Genomic DNA, 20,395 nt, shown 5'->3' with positions numbered 1-20,395 from the left:
CTTTGGATAGGAGACCATGCAGTGTGATGTGGGGTCCCAATCATTGCCCTGTAGAGGTGGCAAGTGGGGTTCATACTTGTGAGGTTGATGTTACCTTTGTATTGTTAGGTGACATCAAGCCCATGGCTTAGTAGTGGAGAAGCGTATATAAGACACCTATCCGTTACTAATCCTATAGTTATATGGTAAAAAAAGACACGGCTAGAATAAAGTCTTTTATTAGAAATAAAACAAAACACACTTTTCTATTTTTATTTAAAAATAACAAACACAGTTATACTCACCTAACTCCTATTCCATCGAAGCCCTCATTCTCCTGTAATAAAACAAAAATAAAAAACAACCATATCCCTCACCTGTCAATCATTCTGTGCCATGTCGTAATCCATGTCTAGGGGATAATTGGTTTTAGAAAAAATACATACCATGAGATACGGCCTTCCCAAAACCCTGTCTGATGACAAATGCACACTTAGCAGGATGCAGCAGGCCTCCACTGATACAGGCTAGGAGCGGCACAGGTGCAAACTACTTGATAAAAACAACCACCCCAACCAAACATTGCAGGGGTTGGCTGCCTAGCAGAAAAAATGCACGTTGATATAACTCACATAGGATGTCAGCCACACTGATAGGTGCGGTGCACAGTGTCTGTATGCAACCTTTTCTGAGTTTTTTTCTATGTTAGCTATTTTTGATATTAGTGTTAGGACCCGCAATATTATGGGGACCCTTGACGTTGGGTTGTGGGCTTACTTTATTTTGGCCAAAATATTAAACCAATACCTCATATAGTGTATGTATTTATCATATGCATGCATTTTTTTGCACTATATCATATCCTTTTCTGTCATCAGACAGGGTTTTGGGAAGGCCGTATCTCATGGTATGTATTTTTTCTGAGTTTTTTTCTATGTTAGCTGTTTTTGATAATTGGTTTTAGCAGGATGCAGCAGGTCTCCACTAATAAAGGCAAGGAGCAGCACACGTGTAAGTTACTAAGAAAATTAGCCAACCCCACACCTACCAGATTATGGAGGGTTTGGCTGCCTAGTAGAAAAAATTGCACACTGATAGGGCTTGAGTAGGACACAGTCACACAGGATTGAAGCCTGGGCAGGCACTGCTCGAATTTTGCTTATTCTGTTTGCAGTTTGGACCATCAGCCTGGGGATGGGCCTCAGTCATGTCCCGTGACCTTAAATTGGGTGCTGGTGTCAGGACTATTAGACTCGGGAAATTTGGTGAACCTGATAAGGACCACACTCCCCCACCACTTGATCCCAGGGTCCCAGGGAAACACATGGGCAAGTTGTTAGAGACTTGTCAGGTGAGACATGTGGGGAAAGGCTGGGATGCTAAGTGACACAGATAGAAGCCCACTCAGCCCGGGTCAATCCCTGTTACAGCCAGAGGTGAAGGAGTTCCCCTTGTGTGTCCTGGCAGGTGACAAGGGTGAGATGGTGGTCAGTGCGGCTGATGTTCCTGATCTGGGGATTTCTGGGGAAACTTTTCGATCTGCTCAGATGCGGGATCTTACCCTAAAAAGTGCATTAGAAAATGTGCCTGTGATAGATAGGATCTTTCAAGAGTGGGTGGTAGAAGGTCCACTTTATCTCCATGTGCAGAGCTGCCAGGACCTGTGTGATGTCATGATCATGTGGTCAGGCACATGATGGAAAGAGTCACATGGTCTGGGGCTTAAATAAATGGGCTCTACAGGCAGTCTGAAATCAGCAAGCTTTGAGAGAGGAGCCTCCAGTAGCATTGAGTCTTGCAGAGGACTGACTGAACCTGCGGTGCTCCATAGCGGGATGCCACCCGCAACATTTGGACTGTGTTGCAGCATTTACACCATATTCATATTAAGCCTTATTCTATCCCAATGCTTTGTGCTCTGAGCTCCTATCTCTACACAGTACAAACATAAAGTGGCATTAATTGGCAATCCCTATCTTTTATACTGGTTATGATAGCCCCCTGATTGGCTGGGCAAGGCCATGTGAACTGGTTGCTACAGGGCATTTAGTGTGATCGTGCTTCGCCCTGAGTCTTCAGTAGTGTGTGAAATTGTGCCAGTGATTTTTTTTTTCCTATTTTTGCAAATCACAAATTATTTGAATTTGCATTGAATTGCAACTGTCACAAAATTTGTCTCATCTGGATTCTCTGTGGATCAATTTACTCATCTGTAACTGGCTAACTGGAACTAATTATGATTGCTGTTTGGGGACAAATCATAATTATATCCCTATGTACTGCTTAATGCATTTAACACTTAACGGTTTTTGATCATCATTATTTATAGAAAGTTGATACATTTTATTTACTTTATAATTTTTTGCAAAGTGTTTTTTATGTTGAATCTTCTTAGAAATGAGGAAACCCAACAACAAATACTTGAAAAATGACAGAATGTTTTTGATATGGTGTCATACTCTTTTGTCAATTCATGTCACATTATTCTTTCATGTCTGATGCATTTGGTGACATAAATTAAACCCTACGGTGCGAAAGTTACTTGATTTTTCTTGAAATCAGCTGGCTGCATACTTTGTCAGTGCTAAGGAAGAAAGGTATTGAAATGTAAATAACACATTTTTCAACAGTGTTGTAGTGCAATGGGGAGAAAATGAAGTGTCCTTTTTATAATGATTTTGGTTGTCTATTTGTATGAATAAAAATAGCTCAAGAGGAAAATGCAGTGTGTAAAATTGACACAAACATGTTTGATGATGCTTTAATATGACGTACCCTTTCAATAGTACTAACACATTGTCAAAATGAATCACAGACGCAGCAAAAAATGCATCAAGCAGAATGGAGACAGGTAGACAGAAGGTGAGTGAATGGTATGAAAGATTTTAACACCTTCAGGGCAAGCAGTGCAATTTGGCTCTCTAATCAGGTTAAAGTTTAGGTATAGATTTTTGCTTACTGCTTTATAGACATAAAAACACAAGGACAAAGATGATTTATAAGTTAAGACTGCATAATATTTTTTTTGCTAAAATAACATTTCATAATACACTTTTGTGAAGATTTTGTTTATTGTATAAAAATTGTCTCTTGGATAAACCCTTTTTAGTATAAAGTTTATCTAACGATAGGTTGACAACTATGAAATTGACAACTCTTCCGCTTTGCTGGTGGAGTCTGAGACAGTTCATTTTATTAAATGGGCTTCCACATATTACAGTAGCTTTATCCTCGGAATTCAAAGAATGATTTGAAGCCGGGGGCTTCCTTTCATCACATACATTTGGCCCCCAAAAATTAAAGAATAAGAGTTGTCTAGATTAGTGAATTTTCTGGTATTCTTCATATCTACTCAGCTTTTCCTGGCATCTGACTGTCTATGTGCAGCACATGTAATCTTTTTCTGGTATGCTTTTCTTACCTATCATCTTGTTTCCATGATCTGTTTCATTTCTCTTATTATGTTATTCTAGCATATCTTTGAGGCAGGGTTCACATTGCGTCAATGGCAATGCACTGACAGCATTCGTTACACAGCGGCACACATGCAGTGTAACGGATGCTTCAGTGCACCCAATGACTGCCATTATGTAGCTCATCGCTAACGCATGTCATAATTGGCATGCGTTAGCAATGCGCCGTCATTCTGTGATAGACCCTTGGATGCGGTCTGCAGTGTTTCCGGGTCCATCACCACTAGCGTAGGTGGAGAATCTGCGCTATCGCAATCACATAATGCGATCTTTAAAAGACACTAGCGTTGGTGCAGTCCATTTAACGCATGCGTTGAATGGACTGGACCAATGCAATATGAACCTTGCCTAAGTCGTCACTTCAATCCCTCCCTCTCTTCATGACCTTTGCTTAACTCTCAGCATGTGAACTGGCCACACCCACCCAACTCCTCATCCACACCTGATTGCCCATAGCAGAAGATATATTCAGACCCATGAGTCTGATCCAGACTCTAGACTGATCCATGTATCTTTCAAAGTACAATACTTTGAATTGGACTTGAATTGGACTGGATTTGACTGTAAGGTAATGGTATAGAAAACCACTACAATGGTTCTGTTTCTTTTCACTTTCACCCCCATACTACTTTTTTTCTTACTATCTCCTGTAATCTGTCATGATTCCAATGGCAGGGAATCACAAAAGGACAAGCACCAACGAGCTCTAGGGTGATGGAACCTGAGCTGACCGCGACCCTAAACCTGAACACACAAATAACAATAGCCGGGGAAGGTGCCTACGTTGATCCTAGATGTCTCGCACCAGCCGAAGATCTAACTTCTCCTCTTAGAAGAAACACAGACCTCTCTTGCCTCCAGAGAAATACCCCACAGAAATAGCAGCCCCCCACATATAATGACGGTGAAATGAGAGGAAGGCACATACACAGTATGAAATCAGATTCAGCAAAATGAGGCCCGCTAAAACTAGATAGCAGAGGATACAAAAGTAAACTGCGCGGTCAGCAAAAAACCCTTCAAAAAACCATCCTGTAATTACTTGAACTCATGTTCCAACTCATGGAACATGAGGAGCAATTACAGCCCGCTAGAGCAACCAGCAGCAAAGAAACAATTATATGAAAGCTGGACAAGACAAAAATAAATCAAAACGTGGAACAAGAAAATCAAAAACTTAGCTTGTCCTGAAGATTACTGAAGCCAGAAGCTGAGGTAACAAAACACTCTGATAACCTTGATAGCCGGCGGGGAAATGACAAGAAAGCCCGGTTAAATAGGAAACTCCCAAATCCTAATAGAACAGGTGGACACCAGAGACAGCAGAACACAAATCACCCAGTACCATCAGTAACTACCAGAGGGAGCCCAAAAACAGAACCCACAACAGTACCCCCCCCCTTGAGGAGGGGTCACCGAACCCTCACGAGAACCACCAGGGCGACCAGGATGAGCCCTATGAAAAGCGCGGACCAAATCATCAGCATGAACATCAGAGGCAACCACCCAAGAATTATCCTCCTGACCATAACCCTTCCACTTGACCAAATATTGGAGTTTCCGTCTGGAAACACGAGAATCCAAGATCTTCTCCACAACATACTCCAATTCTCCCTCCACCAGCACCGGAGCAGGAGGCTCAGGCGAAGGAACAACAGGTACCTCATACCTCCGCAACAACGACCGATGGAACACATTATGAATAGCAAACGATGCCGGGAGATCCAAACGAAACGACACAGGGTTAAGAATTTCCAAGATCCTATAAGGACCGATGAACCGAGGCTTGAACTTAGGAGAAGAGACCTTCATAGGAACAAAACGAGAAGACAACCACACCAAGTCCCCAACACGAAGTCGAGGACCCAGGCGGCGACGGCGATTAGCAAACTGCTGAGCCTTCTCCTGGGACAACTTCAAATTGTCAACCACATGACTCCAAATCTGATGCAACCTATCCACCACCATGTCCACTCCAGGACAATCAAAAGGCTCCACCTGACCAGAGGAAAAACGAGGATGAAACCCCGAATTACAAAAGAAAGGAGAAACCAAGGTAGCAGAACTAGCCCGATTATTAAGGGCAAACTCGGCCAGCGGCAAAAAGGTAACCCAGTCATCCTGATCAGCAGAAACAAAACACCTCAAATAAGTTTCCAAGGTCTGATTAGTTCGCTCCGTCTGGCCATTCGTCTGAGGGTGGAATGCAGACGAAAAGGACAAATCAATGCCCATCTTAGCACAGAACGTCCGCCAAAATCTAGACACAAACTGGGATCCCCTGTCAGAAACGATGTTCTCCGGAATCCCATGCAAACGAACCACGTTCTGGAAAAACAGAGGGACCAACTCAGAGGAGGAAGGCAACTTAGGCAAGGGTACAAGATGAACCATTTTAGAAAAGCGGTCACACACAACCCAGATGACGGACATTTTTTGAGAGACAGGGAGATCCGAAATAAAGTCCATGGAAATGTGCGTCCAAGGCCTCTTCGGGATAGGCAAAGGTGACAACAATCCACTGGCTCGAGAACAGCAAGGCTTAGCCCGAGCACAAACCTCACAAGACTGCACAAAAGAATGCACATCCCTAGACAAGGAAGGCCACCAAAAAGACCTGGCCACCAAGTCTCTAGTACCAAATATTCCAGGATGACCTGCCAACGCAGAAGAATGGACCTCAGAGATGACTCTACTGGTCCAGCTATCCGGAACAAACAGTCTCTCAGGCGGACAACGATCAGGTTTACCCGCCTGAAACTCCTGCAAAGCACGTCGCAAGTCTGGGAAGACGGCCGACAAAATCACCCCATCCCTAAGGATACCAGTGGGCTCAGAATTTCCAGGGGAGTCAGGCACAAAACTCCTAGAAAGAGCATCCGCCTTCACATTCTTTGAACCTGGCAGGTATGAAACCACAAAATTGAAACGAGAGAAAAACAGTGACCAACGAGTCTGTCTAGGATTGAGACGCCTGGCAGACTCAAGGTAAATCAGATTTTTGTGATCAGTCAAGACCACCACACGATGTGTAGCACCCTCCAGCCAATGACGCCACTCCTCAAATGCCCACTTCATGGCCAAAAGTTCCCTATTACCCACATCATAATTCCGCTCAGCAGGCGAAAATTTTCTAGAAAAGAACGCACATGGCTTCATCACCGAGCAATCGGAGCTTCTCTGTGACAAAACCGCCCCCGCTCCAATCTCGGAAGCATCAACCTCAACTTGGAAAGGAAGCGAAACATCAGGCTGACGCAACACAGGAGCAGAAGAAAACCGGCGTTTAAGTTCCTGAAAGGCCTCCACAGCCGCAGGAGACCAATCAGCAACATCAGCACCCTTCTTGGTCAAATCCGTCAAAGGCTTAACAACACTAGAAAAATTAGTTATAAAACGACGATAGAAATTAGCAAAGCCCAAGAACTTCTGCAAACCCTTAAGAGATGCAGGCTGCGTCCAGTCACAAATAGCCCGAACCTTGACGGGATCCATCTCAATAGTAGAAGGGGAAAAAATATACCCCAAGAAAGAAATCTTCTGGACTCCAAAGAGACACATTGAGCACTTTACAAACAAGGAATTAGCCCGCAGGACCTGAAACACCTTCCTGACCTGCTGAACATGAGACTCCCAGTCATCAGAAAAAAACAAAATATCATCCAAGTACACAATCATAAATTTATCCAGATATTCACGGAAAATATTGTGCATAAAGGACTGGAAGACTGAAGGAGCATTAGAAAGTCCGAAAGGCATTACCAAATACTCAAAATGACCCTCAGGCATATTAAATGCGGTTTTCCACTCATCACCTTGCTTTATTCGTATAAGATTATACGCACCCCGGAGATCAATCTTAGTGAACCATTTAGCCCCCTTAATGCGAGCAAACAAATTAGTCAACAAAGGCAAAGGATACTGATATTTTACGGTAATCTTATTCAAAAGACGATAATCTATACAAGGTCTCAAGGACCCATCTTTCTTGGCCACGAAAAAAAAACCTGCTCCCAAAGGGGACGAAGATGGACGGATATGTCCCTTTTCCAAGGACTCCTTAACATAATCCCGCATAGCAGTATGCTCTGGCACTGACAGATTGAACAAACGACCTTTAGGAAATTTACTACCAGGAATTAAATCTATAGCACAATCGCAATCCCTGTGAGGAGGAAGCGAACTGAGCTTAGGCTCCTCAAAAACATTCCGATAATCCGACAAAAATACAGGAACCTCAGAAGGAGTAGATGAAGCGATAGAAATCGGAGGTGCATCATCATGAACCCCCTGACATCCCCAGCTTAACACAGACATTGTTTTCCAGTCAAGGACTGGATTATGAGTTTGTAACCATGGCAGACCAAGTACTAGAACATCATGTAAATTATACAACACCAGGAAGCGAATCACCTCCTGATGAACGGGAGTCATACGCATGGTCACTTGTGTCCAGTACTGAGGTTTATTCATAGCTAAAGGTGTAGAGCCAATTCCCTTCAAAGGAATAGGGACTTCCAGAGGCTCAAGACTAAACCCACATCGCTTGGCAAATGACCAATCCATAAGACTCAGGGCAGCGCCTGAATCTACATAGGCATCGACGGAAATGGATGATAATGAGCAAATCAGAGTCACAGACAGAATGAACTTAGACTGTAACGTACTAATGGCAACAGACTTATCAACCTTTTTTGTGCGTTTAGAGCATGCTGATATAACATGAGCTGAATCACCACAATAAAAGCACAACCCATTTTTCCGCCTATAGTTTTGCCGTTCACTTCTAGACTGAACTCTATCACATTGCATTGTCTCAAGTGCCTGTTCAGAAGACACCGCCAAATGGTGCACAGGTTTGCGCTCCCGTAAACGCTGATCAATCTGAATAGCCATAGTCATAGACTCATTCAGACCCGTAGGCGCAGGGAACCCCACCATAACATCTTTAATGGCCTCAGAAAGGCCATCTCTGAACTTTGCAGCCAGGGCGCACTCATTCCACTGAGTAAGCACTGACCACTTCCGAAATTTCTGACAATATATTTTTGCTTCATCTTGCCCCTGAGAGAGAGCTAATAAAGCTTTTTCAGCCTGAATCTCTTGGTTAGGTTCCTCATAGAGCAAACCCAATGCCAGAAAAAACGCATCCACATTAAGCAACGCAGGATCCCCTGGTGCCAATGCAAATGCCCAATTTTGAGGGTCACCCCGCAGGAAAGATATAATAATCTTAACCTGCTGAGCAGGGTCTCCAGAAGAGCGAGATTTCAAAGAAAGGAACAGCTTGCAATTGTTCCTAAAATTCAGAAAACTAGATCTATCTCCAGCAAAGAACTCTGGAATAGGAATTCTAGGTTCAGACATAGGAGCATGTACAACAACATCTTGTATATTTTGAACCTTAGCAGCAAGATTATTCAAGCTGGAAGCTAAACTCTGGACGTCCATGATAAACAGCTAAGGTCAGAGCCATTCAAGGATTAAGAGGAGGAGAAAAAAAAAATCAGCCAGGCTGCAATTAGGGCTAAGCAGCAACCTCAGAGGAGAAAAAAAAAAAAAACTTCCTCAGACTACTTTTCCTCCTACTTCAGCCCAAACATTTTGGGCCGGCTATACTGTCATGATTCCAATGGCAGGGAATCACAAAAGGACAAGCACCAACGAGCTCTAGGGTGATGGAACCTGAGCTGACCGCGACCCTAAACCTGAACACACAAATAACAATAGCCGGGGAACGTGCCTACGTTGATCCTAGACGTCTCACACCAGCCGAAGATCTAACTTCTCCTATTAGAAGAAACACAGACCTCTCTTGCCTCCAGAGAAATACCCCACAGAAATAGTAGCCCCCCACATATAATGACGGTGAAATGAGAGGAAGGCACATACACAGTATGAAATCAGATTCAGCAAAATGAGGCCCGCTAAAACTAGATAGCAGAGGATACAAAAGTAAACTGCGCGGTCAGCAAAAAACCCTTCAAAAAACCATCCTGTAATTACTTGAACTCATGTTCCAACTCATGGAACATGAGGAGCAATTACAGCCCGCTAGAGCAACCAGCAGCAAAGAAACAATTATATGCAAGCTGGACAAGACAAAAATAAATCAAAACGTGGAACAAGAAAATCAAAAATTTAGCTTGTCCTGAAGATTACTGAAGCCAGAAGCTGAGGTAACAAAACACTCTGATAACCTTGATAGCCGGCGGGGAAATGACAAGAAAGCCCGGTTAAATAGGAAACTCCCAAATCCTAATAGAACAGGTGGACACCAGAGACAGCAGAACACAAATCACCCAGTACCATCAGTAACCACCAGAGGGAGCCCAAAAACAGAACCCACAACAGTAATCCCTCCACCTGTAAGAAACTAGTCATTTCTCCCTCCATCCTCGCCAGACATCTATCCTCCTCTTCAGAACTGTTCCTTCACATACAATCCTTTTTTCTCCAGACACACACGGCCACATCATGTCCCATCCAGCTCCCACCTTCTAACGCTCTGTCTGCTGCTCCTCATTGCTGGCAAAGTATCCCCAAATCCTGGCCCTCCTCAACACATCCCCACACTCATTTCTAACACCCTGCCACGATCCTCTCCAGCTGAGCTTTCTTATGGCAAATTTAATCACTCTCACACCCCTCACCCCAGTAACAAACATTGTGGAAGAGTTGGCTTGCTTCTGTCCAATACCTGCTCCTTCACCCTAGTTCTGCTAATATCCTCTGCTACTCTTCCCTTGTTTGAGGTGCACTCTGTTGGCATCTATTCCCCCTCTAACCTGCAGTTGGCTGTCATCTATCGCCAGGACTAGCCATCTCCACCTTTCTAGACCACTTCACCACCTGGCTACTTCATTTCCTTTCTGCTGACATCCCCACTATCTTCATGGGTGACTTCAACATCCCCATTGACACTTCCACCTCAGCTGCCTCTAAACTTTTATCATTGACTGCCTCCTTTGACCTCATTCAGTGGTCGTCTGTGGCCACTCACAAAGATGGCCACATGCTGGACCTTATATTCACTCGCCTCTGTTCCCTTACTAATATCACTAACTCACCCCCGTCTGACCACCAGCTACTGACATTCTCTTCCCTCTCGTCTCCTAGGTCGCAACTCCCCACTCCACAGACTCATCCACCCTCGCAGATAAACACCTCAATTTGCACTCACTATCTGAGTCCCTTCTCCCTCTTACAGACCTATCTTCCTTACATGACACAGATGCAGCTGCCACTTGATATAAGACCACAATAATAGATTTGGCAGCCCTCTCATGCACAGCAAAACTCGTAAAATCAACAGGCAACCCTGGCTGACCAGCTGAAAAAAGAACTGAGACGGGATTCCAGGGTTGCAGAGCGGAGATGGAAGAGATCCCGTTCTGCAGAACACTTTATCACATACAAGCAGTCCCTTGCCAGCTTTAAGTCCATGCTCATTGCCGCAAATCAAACTTACCTTTCATCTCTCATATCTTCCCTGTCTCATGGCCCTAAACAGCTTTTCAACACTTTCAATTCTCTACACCGTCCCCCAGCACCTGCTCCCTCTCCTCTCATTTCTGCTGAAAACTTTGCCTCTTTCTTTAAGCTGAAGATCAATAACATCAGATAAAGCTTTGGCCCGGAGCCCTCAATGCCTCTCCTCTTAACTGCTGAACCCTATTCTTCCAAAACCAGCTTATCCACCATGACAGAATTCACCCTTCTGTCAGGATCATATCTCAGCACTTGCAAGCTTGACCCGCTCCCATCCCACCTCATCCCTAACCTCGCCACAGTATTCATCCCAACCCTAACACATCTCTTCAACCTTTTAGTTGCAAATGGTGTTGTCCCTTCATCCTTCAAACATGCCTCAATCAAACCCATCCTCAAAAAGCCCTCCCTCGACCCATCCTCTGTGTCTAGCTTTCGCCCGATATCACTTCTCCTTTATGCCTCAAAATTACTGGAACAGCATGTACATCTTGAACTGTCCTCCCACCTCTCCTCCTGTTTAATCTTTCACTGGTTAAAATCTGGCTTCTGACCGCATCACTCAACTGAAATTGCCCTAACTAAAGTCACCAATGACCTACTAGTGGCAAAGAGCAAGCGACGCTACTCTGTCCTCCTTCTCCTGGACCTGTCTTCTGTCTTTGACACTGTGGAGCATTCCCTCTTGTGGACCCTCTTCCCTCTGTGGACCATTTTCTCATCTCTTGGCATCACAGATTTGGCCTTATCCTGGATCTCGTCATATCTAATAGACCGGACATTCAGTGTCTCCCTCTCCTACGCCACTTCCTCACCTCGCCGCCATCTGTTGGTGTTCCCCAAGGCTCAGTTCTAGGACCCCTATTCTTCTCCATCTACACCTTCGGCCTTGGACAGCTCATAAAATCCCACGGTTTGCAGTATCATTACTACGCTGATGGCATGCAGATCTACCTATCTGGACCTGACATCACTTTCTTACTGAGCAAAATCCTACAATGTCTGTCTGCTTTTTCATCTTTGTTTTCTGCTCGCTTTCTAAAACTGAATATGGACAAAACAGAATTCATCATCTTTTGCCCACCTCACTCTACTCCTCTACCAGACCTATCCATTAATGTCAATGGCTGTTCACATTCCCCAGTCCCGCATGCTCGATGCCTTGGGGTTATACTTGACTCTGCCCTCTCTTTCAAGCCACATATCCTCCTCCTGCCGACTCCAACTCAATAAAATTTCCCGGATACGTACATTGCTTGACCAAGAAACTGCAAAATTGCTTGTGCACGCCCTCATCATCTCCGGCCTTGACTTTTGCAACATCCAACTCTCTGGACTCCCCTCTAGCACTCTTGGACTACTCTAATATATCCTAAACTCTGCGGCATGACTAATCCATCTTTCTCCCCATTATTCCACAGCCTCTTCTCCCTGCCAAGCCCTTCACTGGCTTCTTATTGTCCAGAGGTTCCAGTTCAAAGCCATAACTATGACATGCAAAGCCATCCACAACCTGTCTCCTCCATACATCTGTGACATGTCTCCTGGTACTTACCTACACGCAACCTTCAATCCTCTCAACATCTCCTTCTCTACTCCCAATTTATCCACAACCGCATACAAGACTTCTCCCATGCTTCCCCCATACTCTGGAACTCTCTACCCCAACACATCAGACTGTCGCCTACCACGGAAACCTTCAAAAGGAACATGAATACCCACCTCTTCCAAAAGGCTACAACCTGCACTGATCCTCAGTCTACTTAACTGCTGCATGACCAGCTCTACCCTCTCCTAGTGTATCTTCATCCATCCCCTGTAGACTGTGAGCCCTCGTGGGCAGGGTTATCTCTCCTTTTTTACTTGTGTGTGCCTTGTTTTGCTCATGTTTATTGCACTTGTCTATGTATGCTCCTTTTTCACATGTAAAGTGCAATGGAATAAATGGCGCTATAAAAATGAATAATAATAATAATTTGGGAATGCAGTTGAGATGATTAGTTTGATGGATGGACACCTTTTTTGCAGGCTTCATTTAAAAGCTTCGAAGGGGTTAAAAAATATACTCACCTCTCCACTCACCTGTCCCCCACCGCTTCTAATTTCCTGAAGAACAAAGACCATAATGGAGAAAATTGGAGCTAGAGAGAGACAGTGAAGGACTGGTCAGGGGGACAGATGCAGGATAGGTAAGGAATGACAGGTGTATAATTTGTTTTTATAAAATTAATTCCCAGAAATCAAGGCTCATTAAATTTGCATAAAATATTTTTTTTTGCCAAACGAAGTTACCACAACAATTAAAGCAAATCTGACATCTGAAATTTTCTTAACCCTGTTAATAAGTTATCACCTACCCACGGGATGCAATATAATTTGCTAATCATGGAGCGTCTCTCTGCCGGGGGCCTGTGCGGGTGTGCAAGCATCGTCCGATGGGACTACAAGTCCCATCGGGCTATGCCTGCTACAATGGCAGTGATTGACACATGAGCCAATGATGGGACAGTAGTAGTCCCATCATCTGGCTAATGTGTTGAATGTAAAACAAAAAAACATACATACAACATACTACATACATACTACATACATACTACATACATACAACATACATGCAACATATCACATACATACAACATACTATATACTACATATATACATACTACATACTACATACATACAACATACTACATACATACTATATACAACATACATACAACATACTACATACATACAACATACATACAACATACCACATACATACAACATACATACAACATACATTCATACTACATACATGCAACATCCATACAACATACATTCATCCATACAACATACATATAACATACATACATACTGCATACTACATACTACATACATACAACATACATAGATAATACATACATACTACATACATACTACATACATACTACATACATTCTACATATATACTACACACATACTACACACATACATACTGCATACATACTACATACATACTACATGCATAAATACTACATACATACAACATACATACATACTACATACATACCATATACATACAACATACTGCATACATACATACTACATACATACTACATACTACATACATACTACATACATACACATATATTACATGCAGACTACATACATACATACATACATACTACATACATACTTCATACATACTACATACAATACATTCAGACATTACATACATTACATACATATAGACATACAGTACATATAACATAGAGTACATACTCACCATCACTTGTCATTTTGATCCCTGAAGCCAGTGTCACCTGTAAAAAATATGAAAATAACAAACAAACAATATACTCCCTGATCCGCAGTAATCCATGAGTGTCCCACGATGATCTCTCATGAAGAACGGCAGCATGAGCTGATGCAACCGCTCTCTAGGGGCTCCAGGAACACAATGATGGGAGGAAGGTATCCTTCTGCACTGTATTCCTCCACCACTGTAAAAAAATAGTCTCTAGTCTCACTTTTGGCATTGCTGTGCGAGAAATTTTCCCACGCAGCAATTGCCATAAAGTGAGACTCTGAACTCTAGTAACCTCTCAGTGATGCACTGCTGGAGCCATTGTCTCCTGTCAGTGTGTCACTGAAGGTCCTATAGAGCAGTGACCTCACCCGATGTCACTGTTCTATAGGGGAGATCGTCGTGGGACACTCGTTATTAATTGGACTACGGCGGACAGGTAGTATACGGTTTATTATTTTACATTTTTTGCAGGTGCTGAAGTATGGTAAGTATGATTCAATGAAGATTATTAAAATATTTTTTTCCTAATGTGTGTGTGTTTTATTAACCATTTACTAGTATTGGATTAATAATGGATAGGCGTCTTATTGACGCCTCTCCATTATTAACCCTGCTTAATGTCACCTTACAATAGCAAGGTGACATTAACCCCTTATTACCCCATATCCCACCGCTACACGGGAGTGGGAAGAGAGGGGCTAAGTGCCGGAATTGGCGCATCTTACAGATGCGCCATTTCTGGGGTGGCTGCGGACTGCTATTTGTAGCCGGGGGGTGAATATCCATGGCCCCTCTCTAGGCTATGACTATCAGCACGCAGCTGTCTGTGTAGCCTTTCTGGCTATAAAATATAAGGGGACCCCATGTCATTTTTTGGGGAGGTCCCCCTATTTTAATAGCTAGTAAAGGCTACGCAGACAGCTGCGGGCTGATATTCATAGCAGGCTACAAATATTGGCCCCTGGCCATTGGCTTTCCCCCTCTGGTGCAGAAAATTGCGTGGGAGCCCACGTTGTTTTTTTTTTAAATTAAACACTCATTAAGGCCTCTTTCATACTTGCGTCGGTATGGGTCCGTCGCTATGCGTCGGGCCGACGTAGCGACGCACGTTGTGAAATTTGTGCACGATGTGGGCAGCGGATGCAGTTTTTCAACGCATCTGCTGCCCTTTCTGAAGTCCGGGGAGGAGTGGGCAGAGTTTCGGCCGCCCATGCGCGGTAGAAAATGGCGGATGCGACGGACAAAAAAACGCTCGCTTGAATGTTTTTTCATGCTGATGGTCCGCCAAAACATGACGGATCCGTTGCATGATGGACGAAACCTGTGGCCATCCGTCACGATCTGTCACTGATACAAGTCTATGAGTAAAAAACGCATCCTGCAAGCACATTTACCGGATCCGTTTTTTCCCCAAATGACGGATTGCGATGGATTGCTAAAAACGCAAGTGTGAAAGTAGCCTTAGAAACATCGGCCTTTCTATTATATATCTATGGATATATCTATCTATAGATATATTTATAGATAGATATATCTATAGATACATAGATCTATCTATCCATATATCTGGCTGCTTTCACACATCAGGTTTTTGCCGTCAGGCACAATCCAGCGAGTTTTGAAAAAAACAGATCCATTTTATTTTCGCTGGATCCGTTTTTTTGTCATAGAGTTGTATTAGCGCCGGATTGCGCCTGATGACCACACGTTTCATCCGTTTTTTGCCGGATCTGTCGCTGTGCGTTTTTTCGCCGGACAGAAAAGCTGTTCCTCTGTATGTGTTTTCCGTCCGGCGGAAACTGCTTTATACTACCTGTTTGTTGTAGTCCAATTAATAATGAGTGTCCCACGACGATCTCCCTTATAGAACAGTGACATCGGGTGATGTCACTGCTCTATAGGACCTTCAGTGACACACTGACAGGAGACAATGGCTCCAGCAGTGCATCACTGAGAGGTTACTAGAGTTCAGAGTCTCACTTTATGGCAATTGCTGCGTGGGGAAATTTCTCACACAGCAATGCCAAAAGTGATACTAGGGACTATTTTTTTACAGCGGCGGAGGAATACAGTGCGGAAGGATACCTTCCTCCCGTCATTGTGTTCCTGGAGCCCCTAGAGAGCGGCTGCATCAGCTCATGCTGCCGTTCTTGTATTTATATAGGTATGTAGTATATAGTATGTTGTATGTATGTTGTATGTATGTGGTATGTTGCATGTATGTATGAAGTATGTATGTAGTATGTTGTATGTATGTTGTATGTATGTATGCATTTCTGCGGATCAGGGAGTATAGTGTTTGTTTGTTTGTTATTTTCATATTTTTTACAGGTGACACTGGCTTCAGGGATCAAAATGATAAGTGATGGTGAGTATGTACTCTATGATATATGTACTGTATGTCTATATTTATGTAATGTATGTAATGTATGAATATATTGTATGTAATATGTATGTAGTATGTATGTAGTATGTTGTATGTATGTAGTATGTATGTTGTGTGTATGTAGTATGTATGTTGTATGTATGTAGTATGTATGTAGTATGTTGTATGTATGTTGCATGTATGTACTATGTTGTATGTATGTAGTATGTTGTATGTATGTAGTATGTATGTAGTATGTATGTAGTATGTACCGTATGTACGTAGTATGTGTGTAGTATGTATGTTTGCAGTATGTATGTAGTATGTATGTAGTATGTATGTATATTGTATGTATGTAGTATGTATGTATGCAGTATGTATGTAGTATGCATGTATGTAGTATGTATGTAGCATGTATGTAGTATGTATGTATGTATGTATGTTGTATGTATGTAGTATGTATGTTGTATGCATGTAGTAAGTATGTAGTATGTATGCAGTATGTTGTATGTATATAGTATGTATGTAGTATGTATGTACTATGTATGTATGTTGTATGTTGTATGTATGTTGTATGTATGTAGTATGTATGTAGTATGTATGCAGCATGTATGCATTATGCGTGTAGTATGTTTGTATGTAGTATGTATGTAGTATGTTGTATGTATGTAGTATGCATGTTGTATGTATGTAAGCATGTAGTATGTATGTATGTAGTATGTATGTAGTATGTTGTATGCATGTAGTATGAATGTAGCCTGTATGTAGTATGTATGTATGTATGTTGTATGTATGTAGTATGTATGTTGTATTTATAGGTATGTAGTATATAGTATGTTGTATGTATGTTGTATGTATGTGGTATGTTGCATGTATATATATAGTATGTATGTAGTATGTTGTATGTATGTTGTATGTATGTATGCAATATGTATGTAGTATGAACATAGTTTGTATGTAGTATGTATGTAGTATGTACAGTACAGACCAAAACTTTGGACACACCTTCTCATTTAAAGATTTTTCTGTATTTTCAAGACTATGAAGATTGTAAATTCACATTGAAGGCATCAAATCTATGAATTAACACATGTGGAATTATGTACTTAACAAAAAGTGTGAAACAACTGAAATTATGTCTTATATTTTAGTTTCTTCAAAGTAGCCACCTTTTGCTTTGATGAATGGTTTGCACACGCTTGGCATTCTCTTGATGAGCTTCAAGAGGTAGTCACCGGAAATGGTCTTCCAACAATCTTGAAGGAGCCCCCAGAGATGCTTACCACTTGTTGGCCCTTTTGCCTTCATTCTGCGGTCCAGCTCACCCCAAACCATCTCGATTGGGTTCAGATCTGGTGACTGTGGAGGCCAGGTCATCTGGCGTAGCACCCCATCACTCTCCTTCTTGATCAATAGCCCTTACACAGCCTGGAGGTGTGTTTGGGTCATTGTTCTTTCCTTGTGTTCTTTAGCCCAAACAAGTCTCTTCTACTTGTTGCCTGTCCTTAGCAATGGTTTCCTAGCAGCTATTTTACCATGAAGGCCTGCTCACAAAGTCTCCTCTACAACAGTTGTTGTAGAGATGTGTCTGCTGCTAGAACTCTGTGTGGCATTGACCTGGTCTCTAATCTGAGCTGCTGTTAACCTGTGATTTCTGAGGCTGGTGACTCGGATAAACATATCCTCAGAAGCAGAGGTGACTCTTGGTCCTCCTTTCCTGGGGCGGTCCTCATGTGAGCCAGTTTCTTTGTAGCGCTTGATGGTTTTTGCAACTGCACTTGGGGACACGTTCAAAGTTTTCCCAATTTTTAAGACTGACTGACCTTCATTTCTTAAATGATGGCCACTCGTTTTTCTTTACTTAGCTGCCTTTTTCTTGCCATAATACAAATTCTAACAGTCTATTCAGTAGGACTATCAGCTGTGTATCCACCAGACTTCTGCACAACACAACTGATGGTCCCAATCCCATTTATAAGGCAAGAATCCCACTTATTAAACCTGACAGGGCACACCTGTGAAGTGAAAACCATTCACGGTGACTACCTCTTGAAGCTTATCAAAAGAATGCCAAGAGTGTGCAAATCAGTCATCAAAGCAAAAGGTGGTTACTCTGAAGAACCTAGAATATTAGTATTATTATTATTATTTATTTATATAGCACCATTGATTCCATGGTGCTGTACATGAGAGTATAAGACATAATTTCAGTTTCTTCACACTTTTTTGTTAAGTATAGAATACCACATTTGTTAATTCATAGTTTTAAAGCCATCAGTGTGAATTTACAATTTTCATAGTCATGGAAATGAAGAAAAATCTTTAAATGAGAACGTGTGTCCAAATTTTTGGTCTGTACTGAATGTAGTATGTATGTAGTATGTATGTTGTATGTTGTATGTTGTATGTATGTAGTATGTATGTAGTATGTATGTACATTCAACACATTAGCCGGATGATGGGACTACTACTGTCCCATCATTGGCTAATGTGTCAATCACTGCCAATGAAGCAGGCATACGCTGATGGGACTTGTAGTCCCATCGGATGATGCCTGCACACCCGCACAGACCCCCGGCTGACCGCACAGACCCCCAAGCGGCCCATACAGACCACCAGCAGGCCGCACAGACCCCCGCAAGGTCAAACAGACCCCCGAGAGGCCCGTACAGACTCTGGCAGGCCGCACAGACCCCTGGCAGGCCACACAGACCCCCGAGAGGCCCGTGCAGACCCCTGGCAGGCCGCACAGACCCCTGGCAGGCCACACAGACCCCCGAGAGGGCCGCACATACCCCTGAAAGGCCGCACACACCCCCGAGAAGCCCCTACAGACCCCCGGCAGGCCGCACAGGTCCGCGGTAGGCCGCACAGACCCCTGAGAGGCCCATAGAGACCTCCGGCAGGCCGCACAGACCCCCAGCAGGCTGCACAGACCCCCGAGAGGCCCGTATAGACCCCCGGCAGGCCACACAGACCGCCCACGATCCCACACAGACACGCATTCTCCGCCCATGCACCGCCCACACTCTTACCCCCTCCGAAACAGCATGTACAAGGAAAGAAAGGGCTTATTTTAATTTTGATATTTATGTCCCATTGACTTGCATTTGTTTCCGGTAGACCCCTATGAGTCCCGTACAGACCCCCAGCAGGCCGCACAGACCCCCAGCAGGCCACACAGACCCCTGAGAGGCCCATACAGACCCCGGCAGGCCGCATAGACTCCCCACGGTCCCACACAGACATGCAGTCTCCACCCACGCACCACCCACACTCTTCCCTCCTCCGGAACAGGATGTACAAGGAAAAAAGGGCTTATTTTCATTCCGATATTTGTGTCCCATTGACTTGCATTAGTTTCCGGTATCGGTATAGGCGATATCCGATATTTTTTGAATATCGGCTGATCCAATCCGATCCCGATACTTCTGAATATCAGAAGATATCGCTCAACACTACATCCAACTCCCCAGCTGTTAATCAGACAGTGAGGTCTCTAGTCATTGCATTACAATGTGACATTCATGCTGTCGCTATTTATTTTAAATGAATGTATAATAAAGCTGTTTTAGAGCATGCTTGGAGATGGACTTTTTCTGCATTTAACCCACAAAATAAAGGTAAAAATTATTGCAACAATAAATGCTCATGTTTATGTAAAAACAAAATTAAACTAATATAGTAGACATATTTGGTATTGCGGCATCCAGAATGACTTGATCTAAAAAACTGTGAAACTAAGCAACTCCTACAGTGAACACCGTAAAAAAAAACATGGAAGAATACTATAGT

This window comes from Ranitomeya imitator, chromosome 6 (assembly GCF_032444005.1).
Source record: "Ranitomeya imitator isolate aRanImi1 chromosome 6, aRanImi1.pri, whole genome shotgun sequence".
NCBI classification, from domain to species: domain Eukaryota; kingdom Metazoa; phylum Chordata; class Amphibia; order Anura; family Dendrobatidae; genus Ranitomeya; species Ranitomeya imitator.
Note: the sequence above shows the minus strand (reverse complement) of the source record.